The sequence below is a fragment of the Pyxicephalus adspersus genome, chromosome 2, assembly GCF_032062135.1.
Source record: "Pyxicephalus adspersus chromosome 2, UCB_Pads_2.0, whole genome shotgun sequence".
NCBI classification, from domain to species: domain Eukaryota; kingdom Metazoa; phylum Chordata; class Amphibia; order Anura; family Pyxicephalidae; genus Pyxicephalus; species Pyxicephalus adspersus.
In genome coordinates this window covers 33277961-33293571 of record NC_092859.1, presented here as the reverse complement: position 1 = coordinate 33293571, position 15611 = coordinate 33277961, and positions in this window count along the sequence as shown.

The following is a 15611-nucleotide window of genomic DNA, read 5'->3' as shown; positions in this document are numbered from 1 at the left end:
GGCAGGTATTGCATGGCCCCTGTGAGGATATTTATCCGGTATTACTGACCTTCGTGTATTATAATTCTTTACATTTCAGCAGGGTTAATCCTGAAGTATCCATGAAAGATGATGCCTGCCTGCAGCTATACCTTTTTTTTCATGGTAGGTTCCTTTATTGCAGCAGAATAATATACAGAAATGTACAGCAGCCTTAACAACAGAATATTAGATATAATACATGTATTTGATTCTATTGACATACCTAATACCTGTCTAGAAATGTCACTACTGCAGTCTTATTGAGAATAAAATCTTCCTTTTTACATTTATGCATACATGCAGATGTCATGCAGGTGGTTTACTGTTCAGGGAAAAGAAACAGTTTACATTGAAATTTAGGACAATTATTGGAAAACAACCTGAACCTGGATGGGGTAAAGAGGCGTTAAAATCCAGCCAAAAGGCAGAAGCTGACTAATGGTTTATTTTTCACTTATGTTAAAATAAGAAATGGCTCACCAATACCATTGAACCTGCCATTTCAGGAATAGATAAGCAAAAATATAAATCATTTGACAGGTAAACCAGCTTCCTTGTATGCATATCATCTATATATTTAGCTGTTTGCCCAGAGTTGAACCCTTAGCGTCAGGTATGCAGTATTCATTTTTAGGCAGTTTGTGATGTAGAAATCAGTAACTGTGCCTAAGACATTCCATCCTGGAAATTCCGCTGGTTAACACCCGGAATAATTGAAAAGGCAGCTCTTTGCATTTCCCTCAGAGAAGCAGTTATTCCGTCAATGCAGAATTGGAATATAACTAAAAAGGTGACCTTGGTAACAAGCGTCCCCAGAAAGGAAGTCTAAAAGGACTTTATTCTACTGGTAGATGCGCATTAGTTCATAACCAACATTCAAATCAAAAAGAACTCTATTAGACCATTGTTAGTTTAAGATATAAAGAAGCTTCAACAATATTTGGTTTGTGATAATGACTTGATTCACCAATTTAAAGAACCTGCAGCAGATGATGAGAGACAGGGTATTTTTTAAAGTTACTATATAATGCAAATGACATGTGCCCTGAAATCGTGAAAAACTCTAAATTCTAAACTTTAAATGTGTAAAATGAATCATATTAGTTGTAACAAATGTAGACCCTTTGCACATCAGCAGGTGGGGACTGCTAAAAGTTCATGTTTTTCACTAGACCCCTAAATCAGAATGGGTGTGACTGCAAGCTCCCAAGCTGAAGTCCATGAGATCGCTTTGTTGGCAACAGCTGTCTGTCGGACAGGACCAGTACACGGTACCAAATCTTGAGGTGTATAGAGCTTTATTTCACAGCAAACTCTGAGAATCATGTAGAAAGTAGCAGACAATAAAAGGAAACCCAAATCCAGAAAATCAATCAGTACCAGTAATCTAAAAACAAATAGTGATGTATTTGCACTGCAGGTGCCCAAGTACAGCTTTCTCTCCATCAAGGAAAGTAGTAAAATCACTCCATCATAGTGATATTACTACATTTCCAGCAGACAGCAGTGTCTTAGACCTTACACTGCAGTTTTACAGCTAAGAGGCTGCAGGCACAGGATTGTCTAGGCACATAAAGCTCACTGATATTTTTAGATAAAAAAATAAGACTTTTGGAGCTCTAGTCCACTTTTAGGTTGGGATTTTCTTTCTGCACATGGAGTAAACTATTTCACATATAAAACAAATTCAAGCATTTTTTTACCAGCAAATATACTTTTCATAGCAATAAACAATGAAATGGAATATTGGTTTTAAAAATGCTAAAAAAAAAACTGCAGGAGGTATGGTGTAGGGTCTAAATCCTTAAGTTCCAAGTCCAATTGGATGAGGCGTTAAGGACCCTTTGGGAAACATCCCTAAAGGGATATCATTTAATGGCATGCTTTAAATTTCAAAGGTTAAAGGTATAATGACCAACAGTTTCGAAAGATAAGCCAGAAGAAAACACATCACTCACTCTGGTTTTTGAAATTCTCAATATCGTGATGAAAAACTGGTTGCCCGGGAAGCCCCCAGCTTCAGATTAGAGAAACTCTGGTTTAACGCAGACCCTTCATAAATCTGGAAGGTCCAGTAGAAGGCTGTTCTACTGAAAGCCCAGCTTTTGACTTAATGATCACTGTCCCTAGCACTATTCTTTGTTACTGTCATTGTAAACTGAGTCTCTGCAGGATCAATCTGCTGTTTTACAACTTAGCCCAAAACCTGATTTCCTTTAATCTATGCAACAACTTCAGACTTCCTCAGACTTTGTACTACTCCTGCCTACTATTGGCTGCTGAGTGTATTTGGAGGGGCACAACCATAGGAACTTTACCTACCAAAGCCCTTTATCACTGGCAGAATGCTCCAGTGAATACCTGGTGGTTCCTTAAAAATTGCTTCTGGGCCTTACCTTTGCCTGGTGACAACAGGGGGTCTTTTTTTTCTACAAGAGATTGATGTGATGTCACAACATCTCATTGTTGCCTTCTAGGATAGCTATGTGTTCTTCCAGTGGACTAGGGTGCATTATAATGGGATAGCCAGCCTCAATATATCCCAGAAGGCATAGTAAAATTACTTACACAGAATAGTGACTTGGAGGAGTCAGAAAGTTGACCAAGCTATTTTTTATAGGTATTTATTCATAAGCTTTTACTATAGCAAACCTTTTATTCATAACACTGGGGAATGCAGTTTTTCTTGAGTTGGATCTTACACTTGTTTTTTACACATTTTTAGGTGGTGAATCCTGAAATGACCCCAGTGTTTTGTTATCACATCTAGTTTTTACCAAACATGGTACCCTCCATTTTCGTCAAAAAACATACAGATTTTACCTACAATGAAAAAATAATGAAATAATTACTTGAATGTACTGTTTATTTAAATTTCTTTTGTTCATACAAAAGATTTATTGTTACTCTATGACATTTTTTTATGGTAAAACATTTGAAAATTAGGCAGGTAAGCGGTTAAGGTAAAAATGTTAGGTTATGTGTTAGGACAATCTCGCTCCAACAATAGTCAGCCATCATATGTAAATCCCATCTACCGTCCTTCCATGACCATCAAATCTTGGTGGAATCATTCACCTTGCTCATCACTGACTGCACCAAGGTTTTCTGGGAAGTTAGAAAGATGGCAATGCAGAAAATGCACCTTGATGCTCATATTGCAACCATGCATTTTGTAACTCTCTTGTAGAGCTCTAGATTTTCTGGACAATTCTGGACTGTGTAATTATTTGCTCGTGTGTTTCCAAGAAAGTCCTTGACAATAGTCTTGAATGATAACCAAGCATTCTTTTTCACTTCTGACATTGTCCTGATGAAATGTTCATCTTTGATGAACTGCCGTATCTGTGGACTATCGAAACACATAGGCCTATTTTTTCAAATGAGAGGCTAGGAAATGCTAAAATGAGGTACTTGAAACAGTCTCCTTCAGTTGGCAAAGCTTTATCGAACTGCTTCATCAAACCCAGTTTCAAGTGCAGAGGTGGGAATATAATATTCTTTCTAAGTGGCTCATGTAGAATGTTTGGATCAACTGGTTTTAGGGCAGATCTTGGAGGCCAATTTCTTTCCACCCAATGCTTCTCACGAGCTCTGCTGTCCCACATGCACAGATAACAGGGTACTTGGTGTATTCGCGTTGCTGACCAAGAAGAAGGCATACTATTTTAGGGTCAACACAGATGACCCAATTGTGTTGGTGATATTGCAACAACTCAATGACTTTCCTTATGTCTGTATATTCTTCACAAAGAGAAACTGAATGGCCAATTGGGACTGACCCAAATATATTGCCATTGTGAAGGAAGACATACTTTAAGCTCCGCTTTCAGCTATCGATGAATAGTCACCATTCAGTGGAGTTATAGATTGGAATTCCCAATTCTGCCATTAAACCAGGTATGTTATGGCAATACACAAAGCCACTGTCAGTTCTAAAGTACTACAGAAATGCAATTCTCTGGTTCAAAAGTGCGATACCTTAGTTTCTTTTTCAAGTAAGTTTTTCTCACGCCGTCTTGATGCTAGGAGTTCTGAAGCCATCTTCGATAGTCCCAAATCACATGCCAAATCACTCAAGTCATGCTGATCAAATCCCGTACGAACAAAGTTTTCTTCAATTTCAAACTCTTTATCATTGTTGTCACCTAGTTCATCACCATAATCATGTTCTTTAAGGGAGGGTAGTGTAACGAAAACCGGCACTGGGATTTCATCTGAATGAGCCACTGGGCCTATAGCTGATGGTAGACTAGGATACTCTGTTACATTTATTTTTCTTGTTATATCCTGAAACATTCAGTTTACAAAAGTAACAGTCACTAAAATGATCTCCTGGCTCTCGCCAAAGCGTAGGTATACCAAATGGCATCTTATAACGTGTTCCCTTTGTCCACATCAGTGAACCATCGACACACTGTTTGCACACCTTATGAGGGGCCCAAGACCCTTAATCACCAAGTTTAACTTTGAAATTTGCCAAATAGGCTTGCTCCACAAATGTGCTGATGGTGGTCTCGGAATGGTGAAACTGCCACAGATATAACAAAATGATTTAGGGTTGTTTAGGCACTTACGACGAGAAACAGCAGAGCCAGACATGATCGGAAAGAAAGTAAATACGTGTGAAATTATGAAAATAAATTTTGCTTGTTCCCTACGTAGAGCAGCACACAACCTCTGACCACACTGTCTTGCGCGTAAATGAATGGCCTATAAGCGATAGAGAAAAAACCTGAAGAAAACTAACTGCACTTTTAGAATCAGCATACCTATTTTAGTGTAAATAAGCTTAAAAATTGAAGTCAACAAAAAAATCCCAGTGAAATTCATCAACTAATATAAAAAATCAATTCAAGTCTAGAGGTATTTAGGAAATCCAACACATTTTTGGGGTTACAGAGGGGTGCTCCCTTTATCGGGTCCTATCATCTTTGACTGAAGAGAATCTACTTAACAAAGAGATTGTTAAGGATGACAGCCTTGTAAAATTGCTGAACTAGCAGCTGCGCCTTGCTGGTATAGGCAGCCTACATCTCATATTTAATTTTAGAGATTGACCATAGTATTACTTTAAGTCTAAGTAGTTTAGTGACAGCAGGTCAGGTAAAAAAATTCCTTACAGAATTCAGTTGATTGATACTGATGATTAATATGACTGTTTCAGACTGAGCTGACACTGTGCTAAGCATCCAGCTCTGGTGAGTAATGAATCATTTGGTGGTTGTACAGTTTATTCAAACAGTTCAATCAGACAAAAAATAAAATCACTTGAGGAAGGAACCTTTTATCTTAGAAAATAGTTTAAGCAGTTTTAGCCAATTTGTATTCTGATACAGCGCACACTACATCGGCTCCCTATGGATCACTAAGCTGTGAAGAGTTGGCAGAACTCATATATGAAACTTTTTTGTGGCCAGGAATAATATATAGATATTCGAATGTGTGAGGGGTAAAACTTTATTTTGGTATAAGGTTTCTTTCTTTCTGTATGCAAAAATGCTACTGAGCTGGACTGAGAAAATAAAGATTTATATGAACACATCCCGGGGTTAAATGACACAAATTTGGCAGCACTATGAAAGATTTAAAGAAAATATAGTTTTTGTATATATTTTATTTGATATGTTCAGAAGAAAAAGAAACCGCAAAAACTTATTTTTGCATTATTTAAGTTGTCAAAATATGAAATACTGCATGCAAACATTTCATGATTTCCAGCAACCTTGTGGCTTTTCAAATGTTTACAATGTCATTCCCAGCTACTTTGTTTGTTGTGTACAGAGCCCAATAGCAAATGTTTAAATTACACACAGTGCTGAATCGCTCTGAAGGTTACAAGATCTATCTCCAGTCTCACATTTCCCAGTTCTGTACACCGCAAGTGCTTATACTATGCTGTCTTTTCCATGTGGAAGTTTATTATGTTAATATTAGCCTTCCCTTGCACTTCCTTTTGCATTCAACATGCTAATGAGTTTTTTTTAAACACCTTCAGTTTTAATGACATACCTTCATTTAAACCCAAAGACATGATAGATGTTTGATTGTGCTTCCCCATGTAATGCATGGAGACCATGGCTAGAAGGAAATCCACTCCACTAGCCATGGTCTGGCATGGACTGAAGAAGATAGAATATCATAGGTGAACCTGGGTGATCTAGCAAACTTGGATTATATTTCTTAAAAATCATTTGCTATTAGTTGGCAAATATCTTCAACCCTGGACCAGATCTATTCCAGTATTGCTGTATCACCCAGATTCTACCATGAAATTCTATTTTCTCCAGTCTTAAAGAGCTTTCATAAACCAGGCCCATAGTGTGTTAGAGGCTGCAGAAAGTCAAATGGAGCCTGCCTACTTTCCTGGGTAATGGACATCCAACATGTCCTTGCGATAGGGGTCCTCATTGGAAAATGTACCCTTACCTTTACCTTCATTTTCAGTTTCCCATCATTTTCTGGTCCCATGGCAATACATACTAAATTAAACAGAAAGTGTCAAGTTATGTGAGAGATGTTCTCATACTTTCCTATTCTGCCCAGCTAAATAAAGCTTTAGATATGGTTTGATGAATATGTGATCTGGTGATTCAGGTTAGTGACACTAAGGAGCCAGACATTCTAGCTGAGAACTGCATTAATTAAGTACCTGAGATATATGCGAAGCCAGTAAGCAATTTGACACACCAACACCTACCCGTATCTTCAGTCCTTGGAGGACTGACCTATTAACTCATGTGTGAACTCATCCTAGTTTAGGTCATGCCCCCTATAGTCCTATGCTCTTATCAGATGTCATTTTTCTTGTAATCCACCTAGGTATTCTCAGTGCCCAACACTAAGGGATATGTCAACTAATTCTATGTTCTTTATCAGTCAAAATACAGTAATCTACAAATGTGTGAATGCTAAAATTTGGCTCTATTATTACTTAGAGCAGCTTAGTCAATAGCTGCAGGCAGGTTTGAGAAAATAATCAAAGCTTCAAAGTGTTTTTCAAAGTTGAGAAGAGGGAAAAATAAGTGAGATATCTGACCTCTGCACACGTGTTAATGCTTTTTGTATCCAAGACAGGATAGTTCAATGTTCAATTTATATGCACTTATGATATGAATAGCAGTTATCATGTTGATACAATAATAGCCCAATACCAGTTAAGAAATAACATTGATCTGTACATAGGATGTTCAGAGATAGCAAATTGTTGCAGCTGCAAAATGTTAAGAAGCTAGTTTCTTCTAATACCTTCTCAGTATGACGTATGCTATGTTCAGACAGGTGTGAGGTTGTGGTTCAAAAACCTTTTTCTCACACTTGGAAACTGTGCCTGTGGTTGAGGTTCTACTGAAGCATCTCATTCTGGCCACCCATGGGTTCATGGGCTTATGGGTTATTGTAAGTATATGTGTATTATAAGTATTATTGTAAGGTTTATTGGGGGTGTAATATATAGTATGTCCTATTTATCTGACACTATGGGGCATCTTTAAAAAGTGGTAAATGTGACTTTCACCAAATGTTCAGTAACAACAAATTAATTGTTGTCCAATAAAACACATTAAATAGTAAGGGTCACATTCAATGAATGTTTGGTGAATGTAAGTATTAGATTTAGTTTTAGATTTTTTTCTGTACATAATTTCATTATTTGAACAAAACAGTCTGACACTGACTCAATGACACAGTAATCCTGGATAATAGCTGCTGTTCAAAGGGCTTCAGTTTGTCTACTAGATATGTCTTTCTTTTTCCTTATCAGATTAGATTATCTGAAAGTTAAAGTATAATAATAATCAATAAATGTATTTATTATGGCTTGCTGTTTCTTATATCACATGCAGATATACTACAAAAGATGGTCAAAGACTGCAGATATGCTATGAGAGACGGTCAAAAACTGCAGACATTCTTCAGGAGATGATCGGAGAGTGCAGATATACTACGAGAGATGGTCAGAGACTGCAGGTATACTATAAGACATGGTCAGAGACTGCAGACATTCTATAGGAGATGGTAAAGACTGCAAACATACTATGAGAGACAATCAGAGACAACAAACATGTTATAGGAATTGTTGTAAACTGGGGTCATGCTTCAAGAGACAGTAATAGACTAGAGACATGTAAGATGAGACTGCTAGAGATCACTGCTATTACCACCCCTTTGCAGATAAAGGACGAACAGTACAGTCAAATTAGGTAGAAACCAGTTTAAAAAAATGTTTCCACTTTTTTAACATTGACATATGACAACACTCATGCACCGAACTATATCTATGAAGAAGCAGAGTTGCCACCTAAATATTGGAAGTGAGTTAGCACTTATGAAGACCTTTACCTCTCCCTATTTTCATAAAATCTTCCAGAACTCACCACCAGAAGAGTACCATCAAGAATCAGATGATCATGGGTTTCACTACTATTGAGTGCCACTAAGTGTCACGTGACTATGAATAATTATAGGGCTTTTAGGAAAAGATTTGCTTTGGGTCGCTAAATATTTGTTCACAAAATACCTTTGTAATTAATGAAACAAATTAAGAAAATATGATTTTAAGCTGCTTACTGCTTTTTCCCCCCTATTCATAATTTTTTTTCAAGCCATATTGAGTTTTATTGGGAATATTGTAAAAAACATTGCAACAAGCTATGTCTAAATTTAACTTAAAAAGAAACTTTAAAATTATTCCTAGGTTTAAGAGGTTCATTCGCGGCTACCATTTGTTCTTTAAATAACAATATCTCCCTTTCTTTACCATGGATGGAACATCTGCTAACGTTTACAACAACTGAACCTCAACCGTGAAAAAACAAACAATGCCAGTAAAAATGGCCAAATCCGAATTAAAACCGAAAATTTCCAGCGAATCAAAGTGCTCACATGTGCATGGTAATAAACATGGAATGTTTGTGAGGCTAAAAGAAAATATAAAGACGTTAGTTAGAAGAAAGACAGAATCTCATACACATGCTGTATAGATTCTGGAGCCAAAAACCATTTCTGGGCATGAATAATGCAAAATTTTGTAGGGTGTTCCATATGGGCTAAAACTATTTCGTATTTTCTCAGTGCATCTCCCTGCAAACACCTCTTCAGTGTTCTCTTAAGCACACACACATTTCCCAATATTGTCTTAATAAAGACATCTTTAACCTACCTTTTCTATAGTATTTTGTATTTTTCGTCCCCCACAAATATTGTAATCTGACATAAAAGCTTTTTCTTGGATAGAGTAGGTATAACCTCCGCGCTATTTTTTAGTGTCGTTGTACCATTGGTAAAATTTCTCTTTACTGCCTGTTCCAAATACGCAACAGAAAATGCCTAATATTAAAAAGTATTTATAGTGCCATCATATTACGCAGTGCTGTACAAAGTCATGACAATCTAATGTACATAGTCTAGGGCCAATTACCCTAACTGAATGTTTTTGGGAAGAAACCCACACATACCTGTAGGGAGAACCTGCAAACTCCATGCAGATAGTGTCCTAGCTGGGATTTGAACCTGGGACCTAGCGCTGCAAAGGCAAGAATGCTAACCACTGAGCCACCATGCTGCCTTAACGCTTACCAAAGAGAGCCAATTGTCTATTAACTGGGTATCTCTGTAGAAGATTTCTATCTACCTTTTGTCTTTTCCACTTCTGTGCCAATGGTCAAATGTAGTGGTGGTCAGATATTTTCCATGAGAGTCCTTTATTTCAAAAGCTGATGCTTGGGATCATCCAATGACAGGATGCTGCACTGGTATGTCTCTCTCTGTCTTCTAAAGGAGGCTGCACCCAACATCAGGAATATCTTCAATGCAAAACATAGTCAACACCCTTCTAGTGAGGATTGGATGAGAGGAGGAGTGCTTCACATTAGGGTCAGCTAGTTATTGTGGTGAATCAGAATAAACCTTATTATTATGATTACAATTAATAATAAACAGGATTGATATAGCTCCAATAGATTACGCATCGCTCTACATTAAATAGGGGTTGCAAATGTCAGAGAGATACAGACAATGCCCCTGATTCATCATTGAAATCCGCGATCGCTGGAAGCGCGAAAGTACGCGCGGCCATCGATCGCGGATTACCGCGGTCCGGACTCGAGTATGCGCGTACACCCGCCTCACTACCAGCCACAGGAAGGAAATTAGTGATTTAAAAATATGCTTTTTTCTTAGCGCACATAAATGTTAAAAACATTTAAACAGCGCAAACATTTTATTTTAGGGCTATGGGTAATGTGTGTGCCATTAGAATGATTTTTTAGGGGAACAGTGACTTTTAATGCATGATCGCCAGTAAAAAGCTGTCGGATAAGCGTGGCTCCGTGCGCGAGCTTTTTCAGTTGTTGAATAGCGCGATCGTGCACGATTCCGGATCGCTAATACGAATGCGCGACCGATAATCCGATTTTGCTTGATGAATCAGGGGCAATGACACAAGAGAAGGAGAGGATCCTGCCCCGAAGAGCTTACAATGTAGGAGGTGGAGGAAGTATTAAAACCTTAAAATTATTTTTATTCTGCAGATTTATTTTACCTATTTCATTATTTATTTATTTACTTTATTATCAACTACACCGACTTTAGGTGTTTCCTAGCTCAAAACACTATATTCTTTAGTTAATTTGGAGGCGTGTGTACAGCAAATTATCCTTTGATTAAAGGCTACAATATTGTTAAAGATAACTTTAAAGAGTCTGCTGTATTTAGGACCAATTAGGAAAAAAAACTACAAGTAAATGCAAAACAGGTGACCAATTCAGTCACTGTGTAATGCACAAGGCTAATAAAGTGAACAAGGAACTTTCTTTCGCAGAATGAACAAAATCCTTCATCATTTGTGTCCCACATACTTCCAGACCATGCAGCTAACACAGAGTGGGTTTAAGCAACAGGGGCAGTGCTACTAATATAGTGGACAGTGCTACTAATATAGTAAGCAGTGGTGGCAGGTCTTGTTAGGTGCTGAGGAACAAGGTACAGGTTTAAATTAGCAGCAAAAATGTTGATAACCATTCCCCTACAACCTCATCTCATCGTAGTGTCAAATCTGCTCTATATACATACCACCTGCAACTTTGATGCTTTCACAGGATGCTGCACTATATATATATATATATATATATATATATATATATAAACACACACATATACATTAAGTAGATTTCCTGTTTAGTACTTTAAAAATGTCTCCTGGATAAAGTTAGCAATTCAACAACTGATTTTTACTTGCCTGGGATCACTGTGGTTTACCATTCAACTTTGATGAGTAGTACAAAGATGTTCTACTGGTGCCCGACGTCAATGTATTTATTGTAGTAATGACTGTTGTGGATATCTGTGGATCAAAGTCAGTGTAGCATGCAACAATCTCTTTCTGATTCAATTATGTACTTTGAAGAATGAGCTGTTTGAATGGTAGGGTCAAACAGTCCAGCACATTGACATTGTCAGCAGAAATTATCCGTCAGATGCATCCCTTAAGAAATGCATTTGTAGGGTCTGTTCACAATAAACAGACAACGCGTGTCTGACAGTTCAGCAGAACCTGAGGTTTGTAGTTGTGCACCCACATCTTCAGTTTATAGGACAGCTGCTCATTAATCATGTATGCTGACAATTTATGGATCATTTTTACAAAAGCATTGTAAATGATGAAATGCAGAGGAGACCCTAAGAGCTGCTACCCACTAAAGACATGCAGCTGTTCAGGGGTCTTCTTTGTCTAAAGTTAGCTTTGCAGTACATCTGCTAGATGACTTTGGAGAAAATAATTTCCAGACTTCTATTGTTTGCTTAGGTCAGATGTAGGCCTTGTCTACATTACTGACAAGACTACTACAGAAGCAGAAGATGGGATGCTTTTCGGGCTTGCTGAGACTGATGGGGTCAGGGATACCACAACACCTGTAAAAGAGCAGAGTAGAAAATTTTAGCCTTCTGAGAGTCAGCCAGTTGAAATTCGAGAGGTACAAGAAATACTTGGAGAACTGGACTAAATGTTAAGAGACCATGAAGGGAACCCTCAAAGCAAATTGGCTTTTCCTGTGGATGGTAATAAGATTCACAATCTAGCACAAGTTTTTTGCCCATACCTCATCAATTTCACACAAATCACCCATCGAGAGGTCTCGTCTCGTTGTATCCATAGGATGTCAGCCAGAGCCTTTTCACACTTCAATACAGAACACACAATCAACACAGAATATACCTGGTGAGATTAATTACATTTGGATCCTTTCCTCCATCTGTTACAATCTCAGCAAGGTCTCGAAATAAATGCATTTCTACAATGAACATTCTTAGAGTTGAGTGATTGATTTCAGATAATTAGGAGATCTTATTAAATTTCTTGCTGGACTCATTGGCTTCCACAACATTCTCTCGGTGAATGGTGATACATTTAGGAGTAAATTTACATTTTCTCTGTGACCAATCTGCATTTTAGGTTATGATGATAAATACCTCATGGGAATTGTGTTTGCAATTAGTTCAAATATATCACCTTTATTTGTTTGAATGAATATATAATGTTTAACTGTAAACCCCAATGATATCAATGATATTGTATATATTACAATATATATTATTTGAGTGAGTTACAGGTTGACACCATTATAGTTTGAGACCCATTTTTTTTATGAAGGAGTTCAATAAATTCTATTATTTTCAGTTGGTCAAATTGTGTCAATAAACAACACATGTATGCCTAGTCATTTATACATATTTAGGTAGGGATTATAATTTCCTATTTACAGTGTCCAGCTACCCAAATTAGAGTAGAGTGCCTATAATTGGTTCACTTGATAGTTTAACTTCATAGTTACTAAAGTCCCCTGCATTTATATTTGAAATCTAAAATTGTTCTCAGGGAGACTTCAAGAAGTTGTCCATGATTTGTTTAGCTTTGATAACGTCAGATCTTGAACTCCTTTTGGCAGTCTGGTAAAATTCACAACAGGGGGACCAGGCCCAGTACAAAATATTGACTGTAAACAGAGAACGGGTCTTAAAGAGAGTTACACTCTTTTATAAACTATTGCTAAATCCACTCTGCTATTACCCCATCCCCAAGCTAAATTGTGCTAAGTCCTTCTCCAACAGTCAAGAACTCCCTGCACATTTTCAACTTGTTTGACAAAAATCATTCTAGTGCTGAGCTCTGCACACTGAGTTTACAATGACATTTATTGTGTTGTATACCAAGGAACCCTAGTATTTTATATATGATTCTATGAAAGTCAGAAGGGACCCAGCACACTGGTGCCGTCAGTTCTGAAAAGATTTTGATTGGTTGGCTCAAACAGGGAAACAGCAATTTTAAAATAAGGGTAAGTAAGCAGCTGGGAAGAGGGGGGCAGAGTAGCCCACTTTAGAGGGTGGAGGTAGAAGGGTTTAGGTAGCAATAGTTATTATAAAGGTATAACTATTCTTCAAAATACAATCGACAAAAGAAATTTATTACAGATCTGTTTATTGCGGTACATTAAATTTTAAACTCAATCTTTAAAAATTTGTGACAAATATTTTGATCTTTGGTAAATATACAATACATACTGGTATCTAAAACTCCCAAATCAGACAGTTAAAGTCCTCAGTCTCATTCAAGAAAAATCTTTTCCTCAGGCTAAATGTTTTTACTTATGTGCCAAACCATTTGTCATGTAGAAGATTTCAAATGAGCTTCAAAACGTATTTAATGCCTACTTCCCAATTTCATTGACACGTTCCATAAACATCTGTGCACCAGTACATGTGGTTAGAATCTGTTCCTTTGTACATTGAACAATAAAGGAAATCTGTGGTTCGCCATAGCTGTATATTTCTGTAATATAACAGTGTCTCCTAAGACTAGAATAGGATAATCTTTCTGAGCAGGTAACAATCTAATCTTTTCTCTGGACATTTTGTTAAAATATACCTCCACTGTAGACTTTATTATTCTTTGTCATTGTAGTGTAAATAATTTCATTCTATTTTAACATTATAGATTTAAAAGTTGTTTGTAAAACTTATTTTAGAGTTTTCAATTACAAACTATAAATATCATGTAAGGTAATAGCTTCTTTGACTTGTCTATGAAATAACTTCCTAGAAAGCATTCATCACAGAAATAGGGTGAGCTCAGGCTATGTAGCACATTTACTGCATGCCTGAGATCACAAGCGATGATAAATTTATTTTCTCAGAGGGCATTTCAAAACATCCAGATAACCAACAAAGTGTTGCCTTGTCCTCTGCTTGTGTGTATTATGCAGATACGTTCCAACATAACTTAGTGTATAGGGCAAACATTGTTGGGCCCAATCAATAAAGCAGCATAAAATGCAGTAATATTGCAAAGCCGGTGTTCTTATTCTCAGCCAATCAGATCTCTGATTAATTGAACGTGTATTTAAAGATAAAAAACTAGATCAGCATCACATTGCAGGATGCATAAATTTTACATTCCTCACATTATATTGGAATAATGGGCTGTTCTGAAATAAAACTCAGGGATCATATATTATTATCTTACTTGCACAAAATCATTGAGTTGTTGAAGAAATACCAGAAGTTTGGATAGGTGAATTGGGAATTTTTGATTTGAATAAATATTTGTGTTGGGTTTTATTGTCATCTAGACATGCAGAATCAAAAATGTTAAATCTGGAACTGAACAACCAAAACAATTATCCAGTAGTGGAAATGTCTAGGAGAGGAACATTTCTACAATTTCCAGTTAATTGACTTGAAGCTCATTATTTTTTAATATCTCTTACTGTAAAAAAGACTGTTTTGTGAATTACTTTACTAAGTTAATATGAATCTAGCGTGAATAGTGAAATTGTAGGATATATATTATATTAAACATCTTCTTCTACCCTACAAATGGGAACTTGAATATTACAAGATGTGTTTATTTTTATATTTAACTGACTTGGATTTCACATATACAGTAATATGCTGTCAGCAATATTAAAATAACCACTAATTCCCTTATTGTAGATTTATTTACGTTTTTGTGGTTATTTCAGAGGCCAAATCCAACAGTGTTTTTTTTTGATTAGAACAATGCTCTTTATTCAACCTTGTAAGTGAATCTAACTATTATACAGCTGAAGTGATCTCAGAAAAAGGGAGGAGCATAAACAAATCATGTGTCCCAGTTTTATAACCTAAGATATAGAAGCAAGTGGAGCTTCTGACTACAAAATTTTAATAATAATAAATATAATAGTTTTGGTAATCATTTGGCTAGTGTAGGAGCTCAGAGGAAGTGGTGGTGTTAATGCTTGCAAAATGTAATAGTACATTGCCAGATTGGCTTTAACAACACATCATATACATATAAGGAGGATTTTGGATTTATAAAATAACAAATGGAATTATCTACAGACCAGATAAAAGGTTCAGGGTGGGAAAAAAACACACTTTTTAATAGTTATTAGTACAACACATGATTGTGGATATATCCACCGAATGGACAACAGAAAAAGGAGGGACAGAAGGACTTGGTTCAAAACTTGGGACACTTTGCAACTGGGGAGTAAAGTTTTTACATGATGTCCTAGGTTTGTGACACAGTTTTCCTTTACTGAAGAAAA